Source organism: Bicyclus anynana, chromosome 3 (assembly GCF_947172395.1).
Source record: "Bicyclus anynana chromosome 3, ilBicAnyn1.1, whole genome shotgun sequence".
Taxonomy (NCBI): Eukaryota; Metazoa; Arthropoda; class Insecta; order Lepidoptera; family Nymphalidae; genus Bicyclus; species Bicyclus anynana.
In genome coordinates, this window is record NC_069085.1 from 16,794,089 (window position 1) to 16,818,828 (window position 24,740).

The 24,740-nt window shown below is 36.0% G+C and overlaps 1 protein-coding gene across 4 annotated transcripts in view; it reads left to right on the forward strand.

The window, feature by feature from the left end:
- Nucleotides 1–24,740, forward strand: part of LOC112048897 (pseudouridylate synthase RPUSD2) — a 505,733-nt gene that overhangs the window by 330,989 nt on the left and 150,004 nt on the right. Inside the window, exon 2 of one of the 4 annotated variants that reach the window (XM_052891152.1) lies at nucleotides 19,012–19,109. The exons of the other annotated variants lie outside the window; for them this stretch is intronic. The gene's annotated coding sequence lies outside the window, so the exon portion shown is untranslated. The remainder of the gene's footprint in view (nucleotides 1–19,011; nucleotides 19,110–24,740) is intronic. 4 annotated transcript variants of the gene reach the window in all.

Below are 24,740 nucleotides of genomic sequence, written 5' to 3' on the forward strand. Positions count from 1 at the left end.
ACCGTCGAGGAGTTCTCTTCACTGTCCTTTGTCTTCATCATCAGACCCTTAATACAGTCACAACCTATCTAGGTGGAAAGTTCTCATCAATACAAATAAATAAAGCCCAAACAAAAGGTACCTGCTGTAAATCGTTGACGAGTTCCATTGTCTGTGTATCAGCTCCATCATCAGACCAACTCCAAACCTTCATAAAATTATAGTGGTTTAAAATACCTTATAGAAACTCTAACAAACGCACTAGCCGTCTCTACAATTTTCGAAAGTTCCTCTCGATTTCTTCAGGATGCCATCATCAGATCCTGACATGAAAAAAATGGGACCACCCTGGAATCAAACCCTTTGAAACAAAAAAAGAATTTTCAAAATCGGTCCACAAATGACGGAATTATCGCTGGACATACATAAAAAAAAAAAAAAAAAAAAAAAAACACATACAGCCGAACGTAGAACCTCCTCCTTTTTGGAAGTCGGTTAAAAAGTTACGATTGATTAACGCAAATAAGGAAGGGGGAAATGAAAGAGAAACTTTAATGATCTCAATGGTAAAGAGATAAAGGAAGATTTAACTTGATGAGTTTATCCAAGTTGATTGTATTGACTGAATGAGGTAGCGTTGAAGGAATGAGTAATGTGCTTTAGGCTCGTGGTGGGACAACATTTCGTAGAACCCATCATTCACAGAACGTTTCATCTCGCTTGTAATAGCATTGCTCTGAAAAATGCTAAGCCATTGGAAGCCAAACCACCATAGTTTATGATTGTAGTCAATCTATTCCGGGAAGACCGTTTGGCTGTTCAAGTATTGCTGCATATACTATCGGCAACGTACTAATTTAGATGTCGTTTTGTGACTTTACTTGTTTCACGCCTTAGTATATTCGCCTTCATGAAACTTTGCGTGCACTTTGTCAGTAATATACAAAATAACATAGGTTCAGTGATAATTTTGTACTATAGATCGGTTACGTCCCTACAAAATCACCGCAAAAAGTGATTCCGAATAATTGGCTACAAAACTGAGCGCGCACATGCATAATTTTGTCTTTAATTCCATTATTTATTTATGTTTATATAGTTTTTACACTTCCTGAACACACAATTCGATATTGTGTACGATATTTAGGTATTATTTGTTTAAATAACGTTCGTTGTTGACTACAACTAACATTGAGATGTAGAAATTTCCTCTTTTGAGCGCCTCATTTTTCATGACCTAGTAACACGTCTAATAGTATTTAAAATCATTGCATAGGTTACGTTTTTATCATCTAGACAAAAGCTATTAGTATATAAGAATACATTAGGTATTAAAGAAAAATCGACGCACAACAAGTCTCAGGTATTTGAAAGTACGTCATATTTGAGAATCTGAATTGTTTTGATTCTGACAAACGTATATCCATCGATGGAATACCTATACGTTGACGTCTTAAACAGGCCGCGAATGCTCCTCTGAGCTTTTCTGACTGCTTATTAGCATACTATATACCGTAACTGCAGCTCTTAGCTTTAGCGCTTATCTATGTTCTGTGTAGACTGCATTTTCCGACGTATTTTTTTATTTTTATTCTTTACAAGTTAGTCCAATCTCACCTGATGGTAAGTGAAGATGTAATCTAAGATGGAAGTGGGCTAACTTGTTAGGAGGAGGCTTTGTAGGTAGGGTGGTAACTAGCCTCGGCCGGAGCCTCCCACCAGCCAGACCTGGATCAATTAAGAAAACCACCTGCCGGAGATGGAACCCACGACTTCTGCCTTGTAAATCCCCGCGCATACCACTGCGCCACGGAGGCCGTCAAAAAAATGCATAAATGCGAATAAATAATGCATAAATGCGAATAAAATAAAAACGAGTTCCTCGTCGTTATCAACCCATATTCGGCTCACTGCTGAGCTCGAGTCTCCTCTCAGAATGAGAGGGGTTAGGCCAATAGTCCACCACGCTGGGACAATGCGGATTGGCAGTCTTCGCACACGCAAATAATTAAGAAAATTCTCTGGTATGCAAGTTTCCTCACGAAGTTTTCCTTCACCGTTTGAGACACGCGATATCTAATTTCTTAAAATGCACACAACTGAAACGTTGGAGGTGCATGCCCCGAACCCACACCCTCCGGAATTGGAAGCAGGGGTCATATCCACTGGGCTATCACGGCATTAAACGAGTTCCTACATCGATTCAATGAAAATCGTCACCAAAACCACAGTAGTAGTCCGACATTCGACAGCGCTCGCAAACATCATGCATCAGTTTGTTTGTTTGCGTTAATCTGGTTCATTGCAACATGCACGTCGCCTGATCACTAGTTGACACAGTTGGTGAGTTCCAATTGGACTCTGTGATTACCTGACTAGAATTAACTGACACGTGTGACGTGTGGATTGTGATATAGTTTATCTGTCGTTTTGTATACCTTTTAATTTAACTGGATAAATTAATATGTATCTAATGGTCTAAGATCCGGCATTAGGAATATATACCCTCATCTGTTATTTATTAATGATAAGAAAAAAATGGTCAAGAAATGACGTAGTCCTGAGGTAAACATTAAAAAAAACATACGCGTCGAATTGAGAACCTCCTCCTTTTTTTAAAGTCGGTTAATAAATGATAGATAATAGGTTGTTTAGTTTTAATGCGGCAATACAAAATTTTCTTGCAAAATTTTGTAAACCGTGAATTAGATCAAAGGCAACTTAATACAGGTAAATTGAACATACAATTAACTTTCATTTGACATATTAGACAACTAACTAATGAGGGTTAAAAAATAACATTACTCAACTGTTTATATTTGGCAACCCCACAGTTGCAGTTTGAAAGCAGGCTTTACGTTTTCAATTCTGTTAATTAGGTGTATTGTTTTAGCTAGTGTACGATTTCTTAATAAGGGAAGTAAATGAAGTAAACTTATCATTTAATACTTTACTATCCGGCAGCAAATTTACTAGGCAATGTGTCAATGTGAATATTTTCTATCATTTATTTCTTATCTTAAATAAATAACCTATGAGGTGTATATTTCTTTCGCTGGATCTTGTACTATCAGGTACCGAATAGCCAACTTGGTGACTTTACTGTTGTAAATTTATAAACGTGAATAATGTATATCATAATTATTGAATTGAACTATACGCATGAGTTTTTTATCGATTTAAAATACTCAGTCATATATTTTGATTTAAACTGTATATACTTGTCATTCATCATTTCATTTACTGTATTACGTAAACAAACTTACTGAATAAACATTTAACGAAGATCAAAATCAATCTAAATAAAACATAACAGTTATAAATATTTTCCAAACGATGGCCCACAGTAGCGCAATGTAAACAAAATATAAATAGAATTATTAACGTAAAAAAATTAAAACTTCTTTCATCTCGCCTTGTATTTAAACCTGACGACCTTGTTCAACTCGCTAGCTGAATATAAATATGAATTTATTATTACCAAAGTGAGCATCAAGATTGTGACTACTTAACCTGGTTCGTGATTCTACATAATTGTCTTCTATTCAATATTAACATATTACCATAATGCAAAATAATATTATTAACATAATTCACAGATAATTACGTAACTAGCGGACGCCCGCGACTTCGTCCGCAATAAAGTCAGTATAAACTTCAATAATTGGCACTGACAATAGAAGATATTGAGTACTATTTTTTTTTTATTTATAAAATTCATATCTTTATTATAATATTTAGAGGGAAGATTAAATGTTTCGATAAAAGCTTCCAAGAAGCTTCACTTCGTCTAGCATATCCTGCAACAACGTCATATTTCAATCGATTTACGCAAAAATATTACAAATTATATACCTAAAGTTATCTCATGAATCACTCTATATATTGGAGAAAACTGCATGGAAATCTGTAAAGTAGTCTTCGAGTTTATCGTTAGATAATGATTAGGTATATTTTTAGAAATCATGGATTTTTTGGGATAAAAGTAGCCTATACGTTGCTCTAAAACTTCCTTAATCTTCCACTAAAAGTCCCATCAAAATCAGTCGAGCTGTTCCAAAGATTAACCCGAATAAACAGACGGATAAACGAAAATTTTAAAAAAGTTCGATTATGTTTTATTATTGTTTAAGTAGGTAATAAGCACTTGTATGTTTTGAAATCACAGAGAGTCGCTTCTATTTTATTTATGTATTGATTAGTGGTTACAGACAGACGCGGTAGAGGACTATGTTTTAATATATGTGTAGATTAACATAATTCACAGATTATCACTGTATTCATTATGCGATGCGAGCTAGTCTGCGGAACATCCGAATGATTTATTTAGAGACCGCTCTCTGCTCAGTGGAACTATTTTCGTTTCTTTACCGGAAAAACTAATGCGTTTTACTTCTTTAACCGTAATTAATGTCGATATCAACGTTCATGTCTATAATGTGCAATTTGTTAACTTAACAAATGTTAAAGTTAACTATACTAATATTATAAAGAGTTTATAATATTTTAGTAAGTTATCTCTGGATCTACTGAATCGATTTTCAAAATTCTTTTTCCAATTGGAAAGCCACATTGCTTGTAAGTGTCATATTTTATTCCCGTATCTTCACGGGAACGGGAACTACGCGGGTAAAACCGTGTGATGTTGGTATAATAGGCTTTTGCTGCAGTTCATAATTTGTGGGTGTTGAAATTATAGTCAGTTTAAATTCTAGGTTACAAGGAAAATAGCAATGTTATATGTCAGCTTATTTAATTAGCAAATAGGGCCTGCTGGCCTATTTACTGATTTGGTCTTTATTAACATGTGTCATGGTTAAAAACTCTAAGTGTTTTGGTTAAGATACCTATGGTACCTTCACACAGGAAGTAAAACTATAAGAAATTGTAATTGTTATCAATTGTAAATTATAATATTGTATGACTTTTTCATTTCAAAAGAGCAATTGTTGAGTTTCTTGCCGGTATCTTCTCAGCAGAACCTGCCTTCCGAACCGGTGGTAGAATCTTTACAAATAGTCAACTGACGTGTCAAAAGTGCTTGTAAATTGAGCCTACTTAAAATAAATGATTTTTTTATTATTATTAAGAACTCTTACCAAGAGTGCCATGGATAAGAACTCTAAACAAAGGGTGTCATTGTTAAAAACTCAAACCAAGGGTATCATGGTTAAGAACTTTAACCAAGGGTGGTTAAAAACTCTAACCAATGTCATCATACATAAACCACATAGAAAAATAACTGGATATACGAGGCACAACGAGGCGAGCTACAACACTACTGCATATTTCCAATCAAATGTTGTAACTCATAAATACTTATGCGTTCATATCTCAATGATAGGCGCTTAGCCAAGAATCAGGAGCGCATTCATTCGCGGTAATCCATCTTTGCATCGTGTATACAGAATTAGATCACTTACCCGTTATATCCAATCACTTGCTCTGCGTCACTAAATACTGTGGAATATGAGCTGCGAGAGTCACACATACCACATCATGAAATAGAGGTAACATAGAGCCTAAATAGCTCAACGGTAAAGCGGTCGAACTCTACACCGAAGGGTGGTGGTTCGATCCCCGCCCCGGTGTACTATTAACGTCATCATCATCATCATATCAGCCGATGGACGTCCACTGCAGAACATAGGCCTTTTGTAGGGACTTCCAAACATCACGATGCTGAGCCACCTGCATTCAGCGAATCCCTGCGACTCGCTTGATGTCGTCAGTCCACCTGGTGGGGGGTCGGCCAACACTGCGCTTACTAGTGCGGGGTCTCCATTCCAGCACTTTGGGACCCCAACGTCCATCGGCTCTTCAAAATATATGCCACGCCCATTGCCACTTCAGCTTCGCAACTCGTTCACTAACTATTAACGTATCCACTTCTAATACAGAATTTCCCGACTAGTTGGAGGGTTATTTTGAATATAATTGGTCACACTTATTTATAAGATATAGTTAATATTTTTTTATAAAAATACTGATATTATAGTATATAAAAAAAATGTTTTATACTTGGGCGTTTGAGGGTCTGGATACTTGAAAAGCCACCACAATCCGAACCCCATGATTACCTATCGCACTTAACTATGGTAGGAACTAAGGCTAACAAAGTACACCCTTCCTAAAATAAAGTATGTCTGGTTATACAGGCTCGTTCTATTGCAATGTTTACATTGGCTTGGTTAACTAGTGCATATGGAGAGTCAACAATACGAGCCGTTTGATGTATACCGATTGTTTAAATGAACTGTTGTACTCAGTACGTAGTACAAAGAGTACAAAAGCATCCTAGAGTATAGAGCTAGAGATCTTACCTGTATTGCCTCTATTTCCAATCATCAAAACTTCACAAAAAAACATATAAGCTAGGCCAGTAGAAGACAAATTGACATGTGTATTGTCGACCAATTGTGGCGCATCGTAAATATCGCCCTCTCTTTCGTTGTGATGGGACGAAAGAGAAAACGAATGAAAAATTAAAAGAAAATGCCACGACTTATCTCTTCAAGAGTTATGTCGTGGCACGTATTTTGGCCTACAGATTAGTTTTCTCGAAAACGATTTACTTCACACACTCTGCTAAGGAAAAGGAAATAATATACAAATAAGAAAAAACTATGCTTTTTCATTAGATTTGTCTATTAACAAGTGTGACGTATGTTATAAATATTATTTTTCTTATTTTCCTATTAATAAAATTTTGATTATTTTTAAACGATATAATAAACGCGATTTGACACCAATTTTATAAATAATAAATGGTAGTAATAAATGTTCACAAGGGAGTAAGAGGTGTATTCCTACTCGAGGGAAGTAGCCGGCAGAAAAATGCCGTAAATACTGTACTATACAGAATGATAAAATAAGATTATAATGCTATAATGATAATAATAATTAGTTGATCTCGTAGAAATTAAAAAATAATTTATTCAAATCCACTTTATATTCAAACTTAAATTAAACAGTTGAATTAAAATCCTTTTGTTTATACGGTCTTTAGATACGTATTCCAAAACGTCGAATACGACATCTCAATATTACAATGAGCCTCTTTCCGCATTGTCTTTAGTAATTAATGTCTTTCAGCGTTTCACGCTCTATAAATATGTCATTCCATTCATACTTGCAGCTTCATTTGGACGTCTTTCTATAGCTATAAAAGGATCCAGATGAGTCTTCATTTTGTACATAAAATATCAGATTTTTAGTTGAATTTATGAAGAAAAAAAATCTAGTAAATAATTAATTTACGCAATATTCGATTTAAGTGCTCTTCGCGGCACGGGTATGTAACAGCCCCAACCGTCCAATTCTGGACTGATAATTTTAACTAAAAACTTCTTATAAGAAAATCCTCAGTATCATATAGCCCTACCTAGGATTCGAACCCAGGGCCTCGTTATCCTTTTGGCTGGTGGGAGGCTTCGGCCGTGGCTAATTACCACCCTACCGCAAAGACGCACCGCCAAGCGATTTAGCGTTCCGGTACGATGCAGAAACCAAAAGGAGTGTGGATTTTCATCCTCCTTCTAACAAGTTAGCACGCTTCCATTTTAGACTGCATCATCACTTAACATCAGGTGAGATTGTAGTCAAGGGCTAACTTGTAAAGAATAAAGAAATAACAATAAATAACTTAGTATCATATAGCTCGACCTAGGATTCGATCCCTGGACCTCGTTATCGTTTTGGCTGGTGGGAGGCTTCGGCCGTGGCTAGTTACCACCCTACCGGAAAATCGTACCGCCAAGCGATATAGCGTTCCGGTACGATGTCGTGCAGACACCGAATGGAGTGTGGATTATCATCCTCCTTCTAACAATTTAGCCCGCATCCATCCAACTGCATCACTTACCATCAGGTAAGATTGTAGTCAAGGACTAACTTGTAAAAAAAAATCGAAACCACATACTAACAACTAGACCAACAAGGCAGTTAAAAAATGTTTTTTAACTTTTGGTTAAAGTTGGTGGAGTTGCACCCCCGTGCCTCGGAGGGCACGTTAATCCGTCGGCCTGGTCATTATCATTAACACGTGATAGTGGTCGTTAATGAATTTATCATTATCACTCTAAGCCTGCCAACCCACATTGGGGCAGCGTGGTGGGTTTTAGCTCCATATCCCCTTCCCTTTAAAGAGGTCTGGTCCTATAGTGGGCGGTAAAAGTAGGCTGATAAAATTAAATTAAAGTTAAAAAGAGGAAGAAAGCTTACCCCGACTTTCCCAAGAAGAAAGCCGCATACCATACCACCACCTTCCCATTAAAGAGGCCTGGTCATATAGCGGGCGGTAAAAGTAGACTGATAAAATTAAATTAAAGTTAAAAAGGGGAAGAAAGCTTACCCCGACTTTCCCAAGAACAAAGCGACATACCATACCACCACCTTCCCATTAAAGAGGCCTGGTCATATAGGGCGGTAAAAGTAGGCTGATAAAATTAAATTAAAGTTAAAAAGAGGTCAAAAGTGACTTTCCCGAGAACAAAATCGCATACCACCACTAGTAATAACATAAAGTCATTGTCAGTGTCAGTATTGCATGATACATTACATCCGTTGCGGAGTTTTATATTCGTTATAAGTCTTTGACCCTCGTAAAATGCCCAAACGTATCCACTTCATGCAAATATACCATTCCGTCATGTTTTAAGCCGGCTGAATGTAATACTAGCCCGTATCCGAGACTATACCGAACACCCGGCGTATTTTAATTTTGGTTGCATAACACTCTCGTGTACCGAGTAAATATTGCCGGCCCGATATTATTTCGAATGTCTGTATTAGTTTTTTTTTTCTTCAATATTAATGGTAACGTTTCTTATGCAATTTTTTTATGAATGATGTTACTGGCAGCGATCATTGTCGTCAACATCTGATAGTGATAGACACCGCGTCACAAAAGATGCCCCGCGGCTAAAACTTGAACTAAAATTGACGGCACCTTACACAAATGACAATAAGACCGCCATTACCAAATGACAATGAGCGCTATAAGACATTATAGCTTGGCAAGGTCGTTCGTAACACTCCCGATGGTCCATGCGGGCCGGGAGACGTGTAGCGACAAATGAAAACCTTCCCCGCACGCACGATTTCACACCCGCGCAACATATTATGGGAGTGTCATCAACAAACTTGCTATAGCGCCGCGTCTATGGGACTTGTTTCGTGGCGCGGAGACTAGTCAAAACTTTTTGATTTTCTTTTTTACGATTCATTGGATTATATAATGATTTATTTATTTTGCTATCATCCGCGAAAAGTCGACGAACCCATGCGACAACGTCACCCAGGTCCGACAAAATACTCTCTACATACGTTTCACCCCGAAACCGGAGCATCCTCAGGAGATGTTGACTCTACAACGTGCAATTGCAAAGTCAAAGTTGTAGAGTCAACATCTCCTGAGGATGCTCCGGTTTCGGGGTGAAACGTACGTAGAGAGTATTTTGTCGGACCTGGGTGACGTTGTCGCATGGGTTCGTCGACTTTTCGGGGATGATAGCAAAATAAATAAATCATTATATAATCATGATGAACTTCCGCAAAGTAACGCCTGCTTCTATCCAAGATTCATTGGATGTTACTACCTATGTACTTCGTAGTAACACCTGATTTGAGCAGCATGGTTGATATACTTTCCAAACGTTTTACCATAAGAAGTAAGGTACAGTATACCATTAAATAAAATTGTTTCAATTTCACCATAACACTGAATACATAGTTGTAAAAGTAACCACAGCAAAGTCGTACATTGAAATTTTAATTTCGCTAATAAATCTCGAAGTGGAATTTATTATAGGCTTACATAATAAGATCGTCTGTCGTGGACGTAATAATGCATAAATACTTCAGCGGCACATGTGATCCCGTGTAATATCACGCGTACGTTTGTGGTGTTGTCTACAACGTTGCGTTCGCCGTTGAATGAAACAACAAATCATTTAAATTATATTTTTGTTATAGATTGACGTCATTTTATTTGCGAGAAGTTTATTGGGATACACTTGCCTACAACGTTGCGTTAATCGTTGAATGGAACAATAAAACATTTAAAATATATATTTTTTTACCAAATGAGACACGTCGAATTATTTAGCTTCTTGAGATATTTATTTATTGAATACCTGTTTATTTGATTGTTTAATATATAATTGGTACACCATTTGTGTAAGTCTATCATATTTAATTTACATTTATATGTATACATTTTTACCTAGCAAATTTAAACGTGTAACTTTAAAATTTTCAATACCATCTTAAGGTGATAACTGTTTCCTAAAAGTCGAAGAAGAAGAGTTAATACAAGAATTACTGAGATTAATGCATGAATCATAATTTATGGCCTTGTTAAACTTATTAGGGTTGACAGACAATTTTCGTAGATATTATTCTATTCCCCGCTGCATCAGTGTTGATATTACATCGCACACAGAATAGAACCGCATTTGGCATTTTGCCTCATCGCGCGAATTGTTGGTATTGTCATATTTTTGCAAATTGGACGCGAGAGAAATTGTCTTTGCAAATGAAACATCGGCATTGAGGACGATTTTGACTAAAATATTGTTTTGGCATCAATGCTATTTCTTTATCTTCTAAATTCGAAGCAAAATATTGTCTTATGCACGTCTTTATTTCTTATTTTAGGATTGCTAGAATTTATTACGCTTTCATTTCTTTCGGGTATAAAAGTTGGTTTAGTGTGGCCTTCGTCGTCATCAACCCATATTCGGCTCACTGCTGAGCTCGAGTCTCCTCTCAGAATGAGAGGGGTAAGTCCACCACGCTGGCCCAATGTGGATTTGCAGACTTCACACACGCAGAGAGTTAAGATAATTCTCTGGTATGCAGGTTTCCTCACGATGTTTTCCTTCACCGATTGAGACACGTGATATTTAATTTCTTAAAATGCACACAACTGAAAAGTTGGAGGTGCATGCCCCGGACCGGATTCGAACCCACACCCTCCGGAATCGGAGGCAGAGGTCATATCCACTGGGCTATCACGGGTATTCGAGTCCTGGTAAAATATTGAGTTTTACTTTCTTTAAAATAATTTTTCAGTAAAAATTTAAATTGGTGGTGCAATGGAAAACCTACCTCTTAAAGCGACCATGGTAATAACTATACTTGCTTAGAGTACCTAATTACCTAGTAGGAGTAAGACTAACTTTCAGTTATAAAGAGGTAAAGTTTGTGTGTTTGTGAGATTGTAGGGGGTAATCTTTGAATGTACTGAAGTGATTTAGATTTTTTTTTAACAATAAAAATCCACTTTGTGTTTGTCATAGGCTATATAGAATAGAATAGAATAGAATCTCTTTATTTGTCCAGACACAAGTAATGAAATAAAAATAAACAAACAGAATATACAATACATACATCTGATCGTGGACAAAAAGGTATCCACCTCAGCACGATGCCACAGCGAGCTGTGGCGCTGGTTTTCAGGTGAAACCTTGTGTATTCACGGACGTGTCTTAACTTAAAACTTATACATGATTACATATTATATAATTTATACTAAGTAAAATAAAATAATGAAACAAAAAACTAAAAAGAACAGATTAAAAAAATAACAAAATGAACATATATGGGAAACTAAATTAACAGGAAAAATCAAACAATAAATACAAGTCAACCCGTAATGTGAACGATCTGCCGCCACCATAGTATTGTAGTAGAAGAAAAGGAATTAGTATTATGGGCTATATTTTATACCCGTGTCCCGGGACGTCAGCTAGTATTTTATAAAATGACGCAGGTCTGACCGTCTCAGGCCAGTCCATCATAGTTTATTATATAGCAGAAGCATCGCGAGAATTGATACAATTATGTCAATTACAATCGAGGGTGGTGGGCGAGCCCAGAGCTATCGGGCGGCGCTAGAGACGTCGGCGTAAGTAGGTTACTCAGTGACTGTGTCTTGTAATTTATGCTGTTACCCCCATTCAATCTTTGAAGGGTAGGTCAAGGTTTGATTATATCTCTTACGTATTAATACCTGACTTGTAAGTTACCGAGTTTTTTTTTCAAAATCGAGTATTGTAGAGTACGGTTTTTATAACAACCACTGATCGTCACCAAGGATCTATAACAATTATTCAATATCTAAAAAGACGGATAATTCGAATGTTACAGTGTCCCTCAATCAAAACCGTATTAGAAGGAAACGGAAATAACGGAGAAACGGAATGTGAAATCACAGCATAAAATCTGTGAAGAACTGTGAGGTGATGAACTGAAAAGAGTCGGCAATAACTCAACATTTGTTTTAGCTCAGCTTGTAATTATTAACTAGTGCATTTAATGCCATTAAAAAAGGTATACCTACTGTAATCGGTAAGTATACACGTGTATTTTCTCTTTTCAAAATTTTAAATCGGTATTCTTTGCATTGGTTCAATCAATCAATGTATTTATTTGCAGAAGGTTGCTAAGTGTTGCTATGTTATTGGCGCTAGTTTTCCACTTCACGTTAGGTAGCTTAACTACTTACTCCGTCAACTATACATATAAAAAACGCAAGTACAGTTGTACAAAAACCGTAATCGAGTAATGCTAGTTATCTAGATAAGAAGCTGCGAGTATGTCTGTATGTGGGACGATAATTAATCGGTAGTTACTTTATAAACATGAAAAGAACAAGTTTCAGGTTTATTTAAGGAGTGTCAACTTAAGGCGAATACATCATTAGGTCTAGCGTGCTTCAACGACATATATCTCGTTAAGAAAAAAAAGTAATCGAACAATAGCCACGGAATTAAATATTTCCCTCTCTCTCTTCCTTTGCTATGAGACAAAAGAGAGCGACATTTCAATACCATGTCATACAATATCATGTCTTTTTCTCTTCACAAAACATCTCTAGGCGCTTAACCTACTCCTACTAGTGTTTGTTTTGTTAAATAGTAAACACGTTTAAAACTCTTTATATTACATTTCTTTGAACTGTGTTACACCACTTTATAAAGCACGGGAAAGCAAAGCATTGGAAAAGTAATAAAACATCCGCCAAGCTACGACTGAGAATACTACAGAAAACTCTTTTAAGAGATAGGTGATCGTCTTTGTTCAAAATAACAAGAAGAACATCCCTTTTATACTTACTTGATATACTCCTAATCAGCTACTTTGTTCTTCTTGTTATTTCCAAATACTTTTTTTTATATAAATCATAATTATGATTTTAACGAATATTTCTCGTGATATGACTTTGTTTTCGTAATGTAAATTTTGTCATTAATTTTAATGCGCTCGAACGCCTTAAATTTACCTATTATTCTATTACTAGCTGACGCCGCGCGGTTTCACCCGCGTGGTTCCCGTTCCCGTAGGAATACGGGGACAATATATAGCCTATAGCCTTCCTTGATAAATGGGCTATATAACACTGAAAGAATTTTTCAATTCGGACCAGTAGCTCCTGAGATTAGCGCGTTCAATCAAACAAACAAACAAACAAACAAACAAACAAACTCTTCAGCTTTATAATATTAGTATAGATACGTGAAAATTTATCTTTTTCGGCAAGATAAGTTTGTACGTACTCGTCATTAAGATACGTGAAATGGGGCTTTACACCGTAAGAAACATAATCAGAAAATATAGCCTTTGTATTGACTTGTCATAAATTTTCAAGAAATAACAGTATCTACGCGTCCATTGGGAATATTCGCCTTAAGTGAGCCTCTTTGCCTGCCCCCTCCCCCATACCCAGCAGCCGATTGGCCAATTTAAATACTCTGTCAATCGTGAATCCACCAACAACTTTTTACATTAAAGGCAGGAGCGTGTGAACGTCTAGGTTTTTTACCAATTTACCGGCATCGTCGTCAGGAGGAATTCCATCCGTCCCGAGACAGAATGCGATTTATCGTGGGCGTCACGGCAATGGCTTCTTTGTAAATTTAAGCAGCTATTGCAGAGCTATTTTAAGATCGTTTACGGTGGAGTTCCGACGACAGTGTTAGTTGCGTACGTGACACCGCATATGTGACGATACATTACATTAGAACATTTTTTCCGTACGATGTGTAAGTTAGTACGGTACATATCATTACTAGATTATTAGTCTGTGGTACGTACAGCATTTTCCCTGGTAATTATTCAGGTATGCTATTTATCCTGTACAGAATAGCTGGAATACGAGGTGAAGATGAAAGTGAGCCTTGAAATGAGCTTAAAACTCGACTTAGGAATAAGCGAGAGTTTCTTAATCTAGGACTAAGCCGTGAGACTCATAAATCATTTAATGAATAACCAAGTTTTTATATTACGATATTTTCAATTAATAATACTATTTTTATGTAAGTATCTACAATAGTGTGCTGATAAGTACACAAATACAGTGACGATAGACGTCAGCCAGTGTTAAATATCTGTGTGGTCTGTTTACCTTATATGGATATTATAACTCGTGCGCATTAACTCGACACCTGCCTACCAAGCACAACCAAACAAACACTATACAATTATCATTCCAGCCAGGTGTCAAGTTAATCCACACGAGATGTAGTTTCATAAATACCGTGTTTTTAGTAATTTAGTATTTTCACTTCATTGTCTACTACAGCATGTAAAACATCCGCATATTTTTTTTGTTTATCCAGAATCAGGATTGAAGTAATCTTTTATTGAAACAGTTTTAGTTAAGGTTTGACGCTCGATCCCAGAACATAGGCACTAATATTAAAGGTATATTGAGCTATTTAAGAAACTTCAATTATGTTGAGATTCAGCATCCAAAGTGACCTCAAGAATTGACGCTGACGCTATAGTATGTAGCTCGAAATTACACCTTAAGTTCCTTTGTAAGGAAAACCCTCTTCGATGTGGCATTTTCTCCGGTATTTATCCGGGCATACTCTTTATCCTGTCCCAATATTTGTCAAACCGCTAGTTTTATCATGGAATTAATTTCCGTTTAACCTTTGCAAATTAGTAGAAATTAACGTCGCAACATTTTAAAGTAAATTGTTTTGGGTTTTGAGAATTAGTGGAGGGCACTATGTTTTCTCTTGTAATATAAACACATGAACCTTTTCTCTACAACGTTACAAAGTTATATTATTTATAAGCTAATAAATAAAATTCTCATGTCACAATGTTCCCATACTCCTCCGAAACGGCTTGACCGTTTCTTACGGAAGAGGAAACTAGTCGCGGTGAAATGATTCGGTGTAATTTTTTTGGCACTGCGACTCTATGGCCCAAGGGTTTCCACGGCAAAAGGAACAAATAAGTAACTCTCAGTCAGAGAGGCATGCTTGTGCCACTTACCGGTTTCAGCTTTTTCTGCTGCGACTTTCGGTCTTGATTCTGTCTCCCTGATATGACACGGTGTTAATTTGTCAACACATGTAGCGTCCCACATTAGGGCCCGCCACATTTCCCAGGGATCGTTCCATCAGGTCTCTTGCCATCATCCCGCAGGAATATTTATGGTGCCAAGAGCCCTTTTTATCATACCATCAGAGAACCATGCCGGAATAGCCTACCGGCACTCCTTTAGCGTGAAAGCCCGTGATTCCAAAATTACTTATCTCTTTTCCACATGGACATTTGTGCTTTAAGCACAGATGTGTACCCAGTCTGAGTCCTAAAGCCACACGAAAACTTTCATTATCTTTAGCTACATTTTGAATTTCTGTTAGTGTGTACAGATCTCAAGCCGTACGATAGTTCTTAAGAAATTTCCAAAGCAACGGGAAGTCGAAACAAATTCGCGTTCCCAAACAAGTCCGGTCGAGGCGACTGCAGCTAAAAATCTTGAACTCCGGTCACAAACTTCTGCCAAGTGTAGGACACACATCTAGTTAGTGTCGAGAGCTAGTTGCTTGGCTTGACACTGTTGTGTCGAACTTGATCTCGGTTCGGGCAAAAACTTTGTCCTGCAACTCGAATTGGATGTATCTTCTTTTTTATTATTTACGTAACAAATTAGCTTTTCACTACGCGAACTTACCTCAAGTATTTTTAATATGGTTTTATTTTTTACTCGTCTGCGGTGATGCCCAAAAGGAATTATGTGTTCGATCTACGTTATAAGACGTTTTCTAAGTAATGTAATGTATACGACAACAGTTTTAATTAGTGATACTTAATTTTATATTAGTCTTGATCACAGAACGGCCATCGCTGACGCTTAGATTTTTCAAAATTTTTTAGGGCAAGAATAAATAGGTATAGCCAGGTATCGACAGTAATAGCGCCTGTTAATTCCTTGTTAAATCGAAGATAACCTTAAAGTAGACAACGGCAGCTTGTAGAGTATTCCAGATCTTAACTATTATATTAAAGCATACTAAGATGGTAAGGCTCGCTGACTTTGAAGAGGTTTGATAATTCATTCTATACCCATGACTATTTTCTATACGGCATTTAAATTATCATTGAATATATAGGATGTTAATGTCTAACAGATTGAAGGCTTCAATAATTCCTATCGATCACCAATTAAACCAATTAAGCATTTATCGGTACGATGTCGTATGATACGTACCTTACTGGGCTTGGAAATACCTACAAAAAGTTGAAATAAATAAGACGTCCAAGATATATATTACAAAGTTAAACAAAAAATTTCGCAATAAGAAAGAAATAATAACATTTTTATCGTCAATCATAAAAAATACGTACTGCATTACAAAAATCCATCGCCAAATGCAATAAATTTGTGTCGCTCAAACAACAGCCATAAATACGTTATGGGAATATTGACGCTGGATGCCTTTTATACAATTCGATGTAAGGTGACCAAGTCTAAGAATATTCAGGGACTACGCTGGGACTAACCCTTATATTTATATTAAGGAATAATAAGTTATAGTAAGTTTTAATGTAAAGGAAAATACTTATATCTATATTTAGTTTTAGAGACTTGCTGTTTTCCATTTTTATATGACTGACCGAAAATAAATGCAGTTATTTGATGCTACATGAAAGATGCTATAGATATATTCTATATTTCATCATCATCATCATTATCAACCCATATTCGGCTCACTGCTGAGCTCGAGTCTCCTCTCAGAATGAGTGAGGTTAGGCCAATAGTCCACCACGCTGGCCCAATGTGGATTGGGCATGTGTATGTATGCAGGTTTCCTTACGATGTTTGCCTTCACCGTTTGAGACATGTGATATTTAAATTCTTAAAATGCACACAACTGAAAAGTTGGAGGTGCATGCCTCGGACCGGATTCGAACCCACACCCTCCGGAATCGGAGACAGAGGGCATATCCATATATATCTTTAGTAAAAAAAGATGTCAATAATCCAAACGGTATATTAATGAACTAGTGCCCTGCTCGGGAAGAGAGTTATTTTATATATGACGTGAATTAAAATTACTCTGTGTTCTGTATCCCCGACAACATGTATTACACAATTTTTAACTAATCGGGCTTCTTATTAAAGCGTAATAAACAAAGGAACTTAATTTTTTAATTTGTACAGTTTTATAGATGAAATGTTTGGTTACTCTACTCAAAACACCAGAACCGGTACCTAAGGCCTGTGTTAATGATTTGCATTAGCAAGCGACATCGCGTCCACTTTTCATCATAATGAATGAGCATCCTCGAATGAAAAACAAGAAACAGCTAATCCTACTTGTGTACTTAAATTTATCGATCAATACAAGTTTTTAGCTTATTGCGGGATGAAAAAAAAATAGTAAAAAGGTACGCAGTGTTTTAATTTATTTTTTACTTAGATTATTTTCGTACTGTATATCGAAGTTAAAGGTTTTTACTATTTCAATGTTTTTAAATCATCAAATGATATTTGTCTTCTAGGGTATTTGTGGATTTATTTTTGTGTGGTTATAGGCCATAGTACTTATAGAAGTGCTCGGCGCTTCTCGCCGTATTATTGAAAAAGAACAATACAAACAGGCAAAGGCTATATTCTTATTTTTTTCATTTCATCATCATCTTCTTCATCATCGTCATAATCATCATCACCATCATCATCATCGATTGAGCCTTTTTCTTACATTCAGTGCAATTATATTAATTCTTTGTTTAACTTTCACGAAATAGTAAACAAAACTAATAACGTGCTATTCAACTTTAAAACGGACAAAGATAAATGAATCCAAACAAATACTTGACTTGTTGCGGAAAATCAAACTTTGGCAGTCAGCCTCTTCTACAGGCGAGCCAAATAGGTCATACCCCAGAACCTATTACTAAGCGGATTCTTTACGGATTGTGTATAAAAATACAAGAAATTCAAACAAAGCGGGTCTCATCTCATGAGATGGGATATTCCGGTGTTCTTAAGAGTGACTTACATAAGCGATATTTAAATCTGTTGCTGTGTTTCTTTTTAACCCCTAAGGGTGTCATATGTTTGACCGTCTGTCTGTTCGTATGCATGTCTGTGGCAACATTGCGTTTAAATTGGTGGAGAATGGTATTTTTATTAGTTTCTAACTGTTGCTCTAAGCCATACTCGTATATCCGAACATATTTACTCTATATTAGTGTCTAATTCTACTTTTCTAACTACGACTTTGCCTAGTAAAGCGAGTAGTACTAAGCAATACGGTGTTTTGTGTCTCTAAAAGTTCAAGTTATATTTGTTACGTACACACGTATTAGTTAACATGTATAGGGTGTAGAGGCTGGACGAAGTTTGTTTGTATTTGTTGACTTTTGGTATTCGTCCATAGATCTGGATCGTACTCATCAGACGCATATCATCAAACGGATTTTAGTATTCTTTGTATACAAAAGTCATACAAGTGCGTCCACCGACGCTTAGGTTTTCTTGCCAATACTTCATACATTATTAGATCGCTTTCTTTGTATTCAAAAGAATTGAAACAATATTTGTAATTCATGTTATTTTGGTATTACATGCTACATTAATAACATAGAGACAAAGTAACTAAGCATTGAAAACTACAATTTATTTTTGCGTTCCTATAATTCATATTTCTCCCTCAAGGCAATATATCTCTATCGTGTATAAATGATAAACATGCTCACACATTTCTTTTTTATTTGCAGGTAAGTTCAGTGACTAGAACCCGAGTGTAGAACTAGTTGCAGCGGCCGGGAATAGAAAAATTCGCAGCTAATATCATATTTGTATCAAGCTCTGGATCGTACGTACTATTATCATTACCTTGTTTTTTTTCGCCGTCTTGTCTTTTGATGTCTTGCGCTTCCACAGTCGGATGTGATTATAGTACAGGATTATTATCCCTACTTTAATCTTTATTCATTAGTTGCAAAATAATTGCGGACTAAAAGTGAGCGGTTATCTAAATAGTTATCATTTGATCCAATCGCCATTATAAATCTCTTTTTTATTATGAAACTTTGCATGTTTAATGGATCAAGTTTGTTTACAACTTTTTATTTATTTTTCTTATTTTTATCTGACTCCTTTGAATAACCGTTTGATTCTTTTAAACGATATAACAAAGTAATTTACGGATTTATTGGAAAATATCAGTTATGGAAAACGCGAGATATACCTACTTGAAGAGTTCCAATCCGATGTTGTAGTTGTTTTATTTTAACTTAAAATTGATGAAATTGTACAAAGCTCAAAGTGTCTTTACTGTAGTTATTCACTTTATCGTTTCACATCTTATGTGCAGTCTAGTATGCTTAGTCTATTTCAACTCCTATAATTCTAGTTTAAACTTTTTATTTAATGTGTTTCAAAAGTTGAAATTAGTTAATTAACAACGAAAACTCACAGACACTCGCTTAATTATATTATTCCGTCTTAATTCGGGACCAATCCATCAATGATTAATTTCAATCTATAAATCAAAAGGGCCTCTTAAACTTGAAAACGTCTAAATAATTCTCGAATTGGTTCCGAGAGGGCCGCTAAGAGATACCCTGTCAAAACTTCTCTCTTGAGTTATAGAATACTTCTTGTATATTCTCAAACTGACATACCCTTGTTACAAAATAATTTTGGTACGTTATTGAGATTAGGTTAATTCTAAATTCTAACTTCTGATCCTGTTTTATGAAAATTTTATTTGTCATTATCTTATATCATTAACTTAAAACATGTTGTTGGTATGGTTATACACATTTAAACACGAGCATATAGTACAATATCATATGTTTCTATAATTTCATTATTCCTACTAATAATGAGCGAATGCAATGAAATGAAATCATAGAGATCATTTTGATGGCTGACCTCACTTATACACTAGATTTTATTAATTAAGAATCAACACATTTATCTCCTTGTAACAACCAGCAAAATAAAATCTCTATTAGACCGATGTAATCAATCTGTGCAAACGATTTTTGCAACAATAAGGTTTTGTTAAATTAAGTGACAGCGATTATATGCGGAAATAGGAAGCCAAGCAACGTTATTGTTAGAAGGGTTTGGGTTGTCTGAAAAATTAATAGCATACGCGGCTTAGGTCCTACGAATATTTCTCGGGTGACTAACCAACGTATTGTTGGATGATTGGGTTTCGAGGTAAAACTGTGTTGAAGACAATTATTATAGCACTTAAAAGCAGGTGATCTGTACCCTCGATAAATAAAACATTGTTTAAACCAATCATTGCTGCCAAAAAGTCTACATCAGTTCTAAAACGCCACAATGAGGTTAAAGTCGAGTCGTTTGAAGCCGACACTTCAAAATGAAATCTATTCTGATTGCAAGTGCATTATGCAATTACCGACGAGGGCAGACGTCTGCGATCGATTTCTATGCTCTATATAGCCACAAACTGGCCTAATCACATGAATCTTCAAAGCCCAGTTAAGTTGCGGCAATAACTCGTACAATTGCCCGGTTAATGGACACGGCGTTTAATTGCAACCGGTCTGGTATTGGAACTGTTTGCTTTGAGATTTCTTTCGTTTCTTCCCGTTTCCGCCATTTCATACGCTTAATTTATGATACTTATTTAGTTTTATTGCACCAGTTTCAAATTTAACTTTTTCTGTGGTCAAAATTAATGGCACTCTTTTCGTTCGTTATATGATTTTAAAAGTTAATTAAATAAATTAAAGAAAAACAGTACCTATGCCAATAAAAAGTTGTACTTTTGTTTCAAGAATATTTCTTAAATTTTGTTTGCGGTACAATACTAGGTAATATATTTCAATCGAATATTAAAAATACTTTCTTTGATAAATGGACCCATTTATTTTTTATATTTTTTGATTTCTCTTTTTTTTTGTTTTATGCCAAGCATCCATTTATATATTCATCTATCTATGTATCAATCAGCCTTTCTATCCAAGTTCTAATCTTTGTATTGTCAAATTAAAAGCAGCATAGAAGCAATTCAGTGTCTGCAATACAGATAGCTATACGTTTTACGTATATAATTTTATCTGGCATCTAAAAAATGAGGTAATAAGAAGTGGCCGATCGATCTAAACTCTTGTCCTTATGCAGCTGCCTCCCCGTAATACTATCCTTACAACATTGATGTATTGGTCTTCAAGTGAGTAATTCCTTTCCATGGGCGAATTGTTAGCGCTGGATAGTTCCCTGCTTAATAATCCCATAAGATCCCGGTGTGGTTAATTGTGCTAATAAATCATTGGAATTACACCGAGAGACGGTGACAACTTTGTTTAGTTCGAATTTTAAGTGTATTTTTTTTTTTATTCTTTACAAGTTAGCCCTTGATTACAATCTCACCTGATGGTAAGTGATGATGCAGTCTAAGATGGAAGCGGGCTAACTTGTTAGGAGGAAGATGAAAATCCACCCCCCTTTCGGTTTCTACACGGTATCGTACTGGAACGCTAAATCGCTTGGCGGTACGTCTTTGCCGGTAGGATGGTAACTAGCCACGGCCGAAGCCTCCCACCAGCCAGACCTGGACAAATTAAGAAAATCTCAATCTGCCCAGCCGGGAATCGAACCCAGGACCTCCGTTTTGTAAATCCACCGCGCATACCACTGCGCCACGGAGGCCGTAAATGCTGACTTGAGTATACATCTTCTAATTACTTAATTAACGTGTAAATGAGCAAGCAGGTGTTAAACTGGTGTTAAGTGATTACTGCCGCGTACAGTCATTTGCTGCACGAAGGGCTGTTGATACCTTCCCAGTCCTTAAAAAAACTCGCATATTAAAATTGTGTGAAAAGATGAATTTAGACAATATATTTTATACTTCACAATCAAGGATTAGTGTTGTATGAATGTTATACTATAGTCTGTGTGTAACGTTTGATTATATTCCGGAAAAGATAGTCCCATGCCTACGTTTGAAGTGAACTAATTTTATATTAGCCTAAAATTAAATTTAGTTTTAGTTGGCTTGCTATAAAATTTAAACATTACTTCAATTTCTTCATTCCAATGTCTTAATTTGTGTTTGTAATGTGATGTTATACCCATTTCAGTGTTCTGAAGTAAAACCTCTGATTTGTCATGTGAGACTTTTGAGATTATTATAACATGTGATATACTCGTCATAAGCATATACTTAAACCGGCACAAGCTTAGAATATTGCGCAATATATTTCAAGGCAACTTGAACATTTGCAAAGATTTTTTTTTATTGTTTACAAGTTAGCCCTTGACTACAATCTCACCTGATGGTAAGTGATGATGTAGTCTTAGATGGAAGCGGGCTAACTTGTAAGGAGGAGGATGAAAATCCACACCCCTTTCGGTTTCTATACGGCATCGTACCGGAACTAGCCACGGCCGAAGCCTTCCACCAGCCAACAATACATACGATACAAGGCCACATTATTTCTCTTACCAATCTAGATTGCAAGTAGATTTAAAATGTAAATTTTCTTCAAGGATAGAGAAAACCAACATCCTTATTTTGATTTAAATTATAATCCACTAACTCTTGTAAATTATTCTAGCGTTGCAGCCAACAAGATATTCTCTAATACATATTTATAAAGCATCTAGTCACAATGAAATATTTATGTATTCGGTGCTACGAAAATCGTAAGTTTGTCTCTTCGACTATACGGTCAATGCATCCCGGCCGTCGGCTGCCGATCACCATTTAAGGCGATTCCACACCTGCCCTCTTGATTTAATATACTCGTTAGCTACTATGTGCAAAGATATGCCAGTCGGGTTGACATTGTGGACTTTGTATGTAACGCAGATGAATTAACTTTCAATGGTGTAAAAAACAAGTGTAACAGATCAACTTCTTTCATACTGTGTTTCTTTTTTAAATCGGGATCTGGTTCATTACAATCGAATGATTGATTGATGACGAAGACACGCATATAGACACGTATACAAAGAGTCGTACAAGCAGAGTTTTTTTTAAATACTTTTAATTTTATTGAGAACACTGGCGCCTTGTTCTTCATCATTATTAACAGCCGATGGACATCCACTGCTGGACATAAGCCTCTTGCATAGTTTTAAAAACAAAAGGGTCTCGAGCCGCCACTCAGTCCACCTGGTGGTCTACCAACACTGCGCTTTTAGGTGCGGGATCACCATTCCAGCACCTTGGGACCCCAACGTCCATCGGCTCTTCGAACTATGTGGAGTGCCCATTGCCACTTTAGCTTCGCGACTCGCTGAGCTACACCAGTGACTCTGGTTCTTCTGTGGATCTTATTTATGATTCGTTCACGCAGAAACACCCCAAGCATAGCTCGCTCCATCGCCCGCTGAGTGACTTTGAGCCTTTTTGTGAGGGCTGCAGTTAGCTACCAGGTCTCTGCCTTGTTCTTATTATAATGAAATTCGGTGTCATATTAAAATTCTCTACATCTCAAGTAATAAAGTGAAAAGATTTATTCTGTCTTTTTAAATCATTAACAAAGTAATTACGATATTACTCACAGAGCATAGAAAACGCTAAATCTAACGTTGTATTTATTAATTCCATGATATTACTTGTAATGTTTATAATATTTTGTTTAAACACAGTAAGGTTGAATTTTTAGGTAGTGCGCAATTTAAGTCTTATTTATCCTTGAGGGGTTTTCCGTATTATTTAATTAAAATCTTCACGTTGATAACAATCTTTTGTTGAGTTTTTCATACAAATAATTAGTTACTTAAGTAGGAACTCAGAAATAACTTACTTACTGCTTACATTTTTATATTTTCCTGTAATTATTTATATTTAATAATAAATCATCAAGTGTTTTATTACGAGTATGTAACTGCGGAATGTTATGTTTGGAAGCGGATATTTTAACCTTGTACTTTAAAGAGTTATGGCCAAAATTTTTTTTTTACAAGTTAGGAATGAAATCGTGATGTTTGGAAATCTACAAAAGGCCTATGTACTGCAGTGGACGTCCATCAGCTGATATGATGAGGAATGAAAACCCACAACCATTTCGGTTTCTACACGACATCGTACCGGAACGCTAAATTGCTTTGCGGTAGGTATGTCTTACACAACCACAATGTAATATTATTTTTTTTATATTATTAAATTTTTCTAACTTAGAATTTCACCATGTTGGGCTAACCACTCAACATTTAGTAGAAAATAATTATACAATTGCAAATACGATGCAAATGCATACGAAAATCGAAAAAAAAAAAGAATAAACAAAAAAAGCCAAGACCTAAGGTTGTAGCGCCGAAGTAAGAAGAAGAAAAACTTAGAATTTCAACTAACGATATTTTAAGTTTTTATATAACGTTCTTGCGTTGCGTGGAAAATGCGCGATGATCATGACTAAGGACCTCAGATTATTGTTCTCCTATAATGAAAAAAAGAGATTGATGTTTGGTGATGGTTCATAATCGCTATCTTTTTGGAGATTTTGAATCT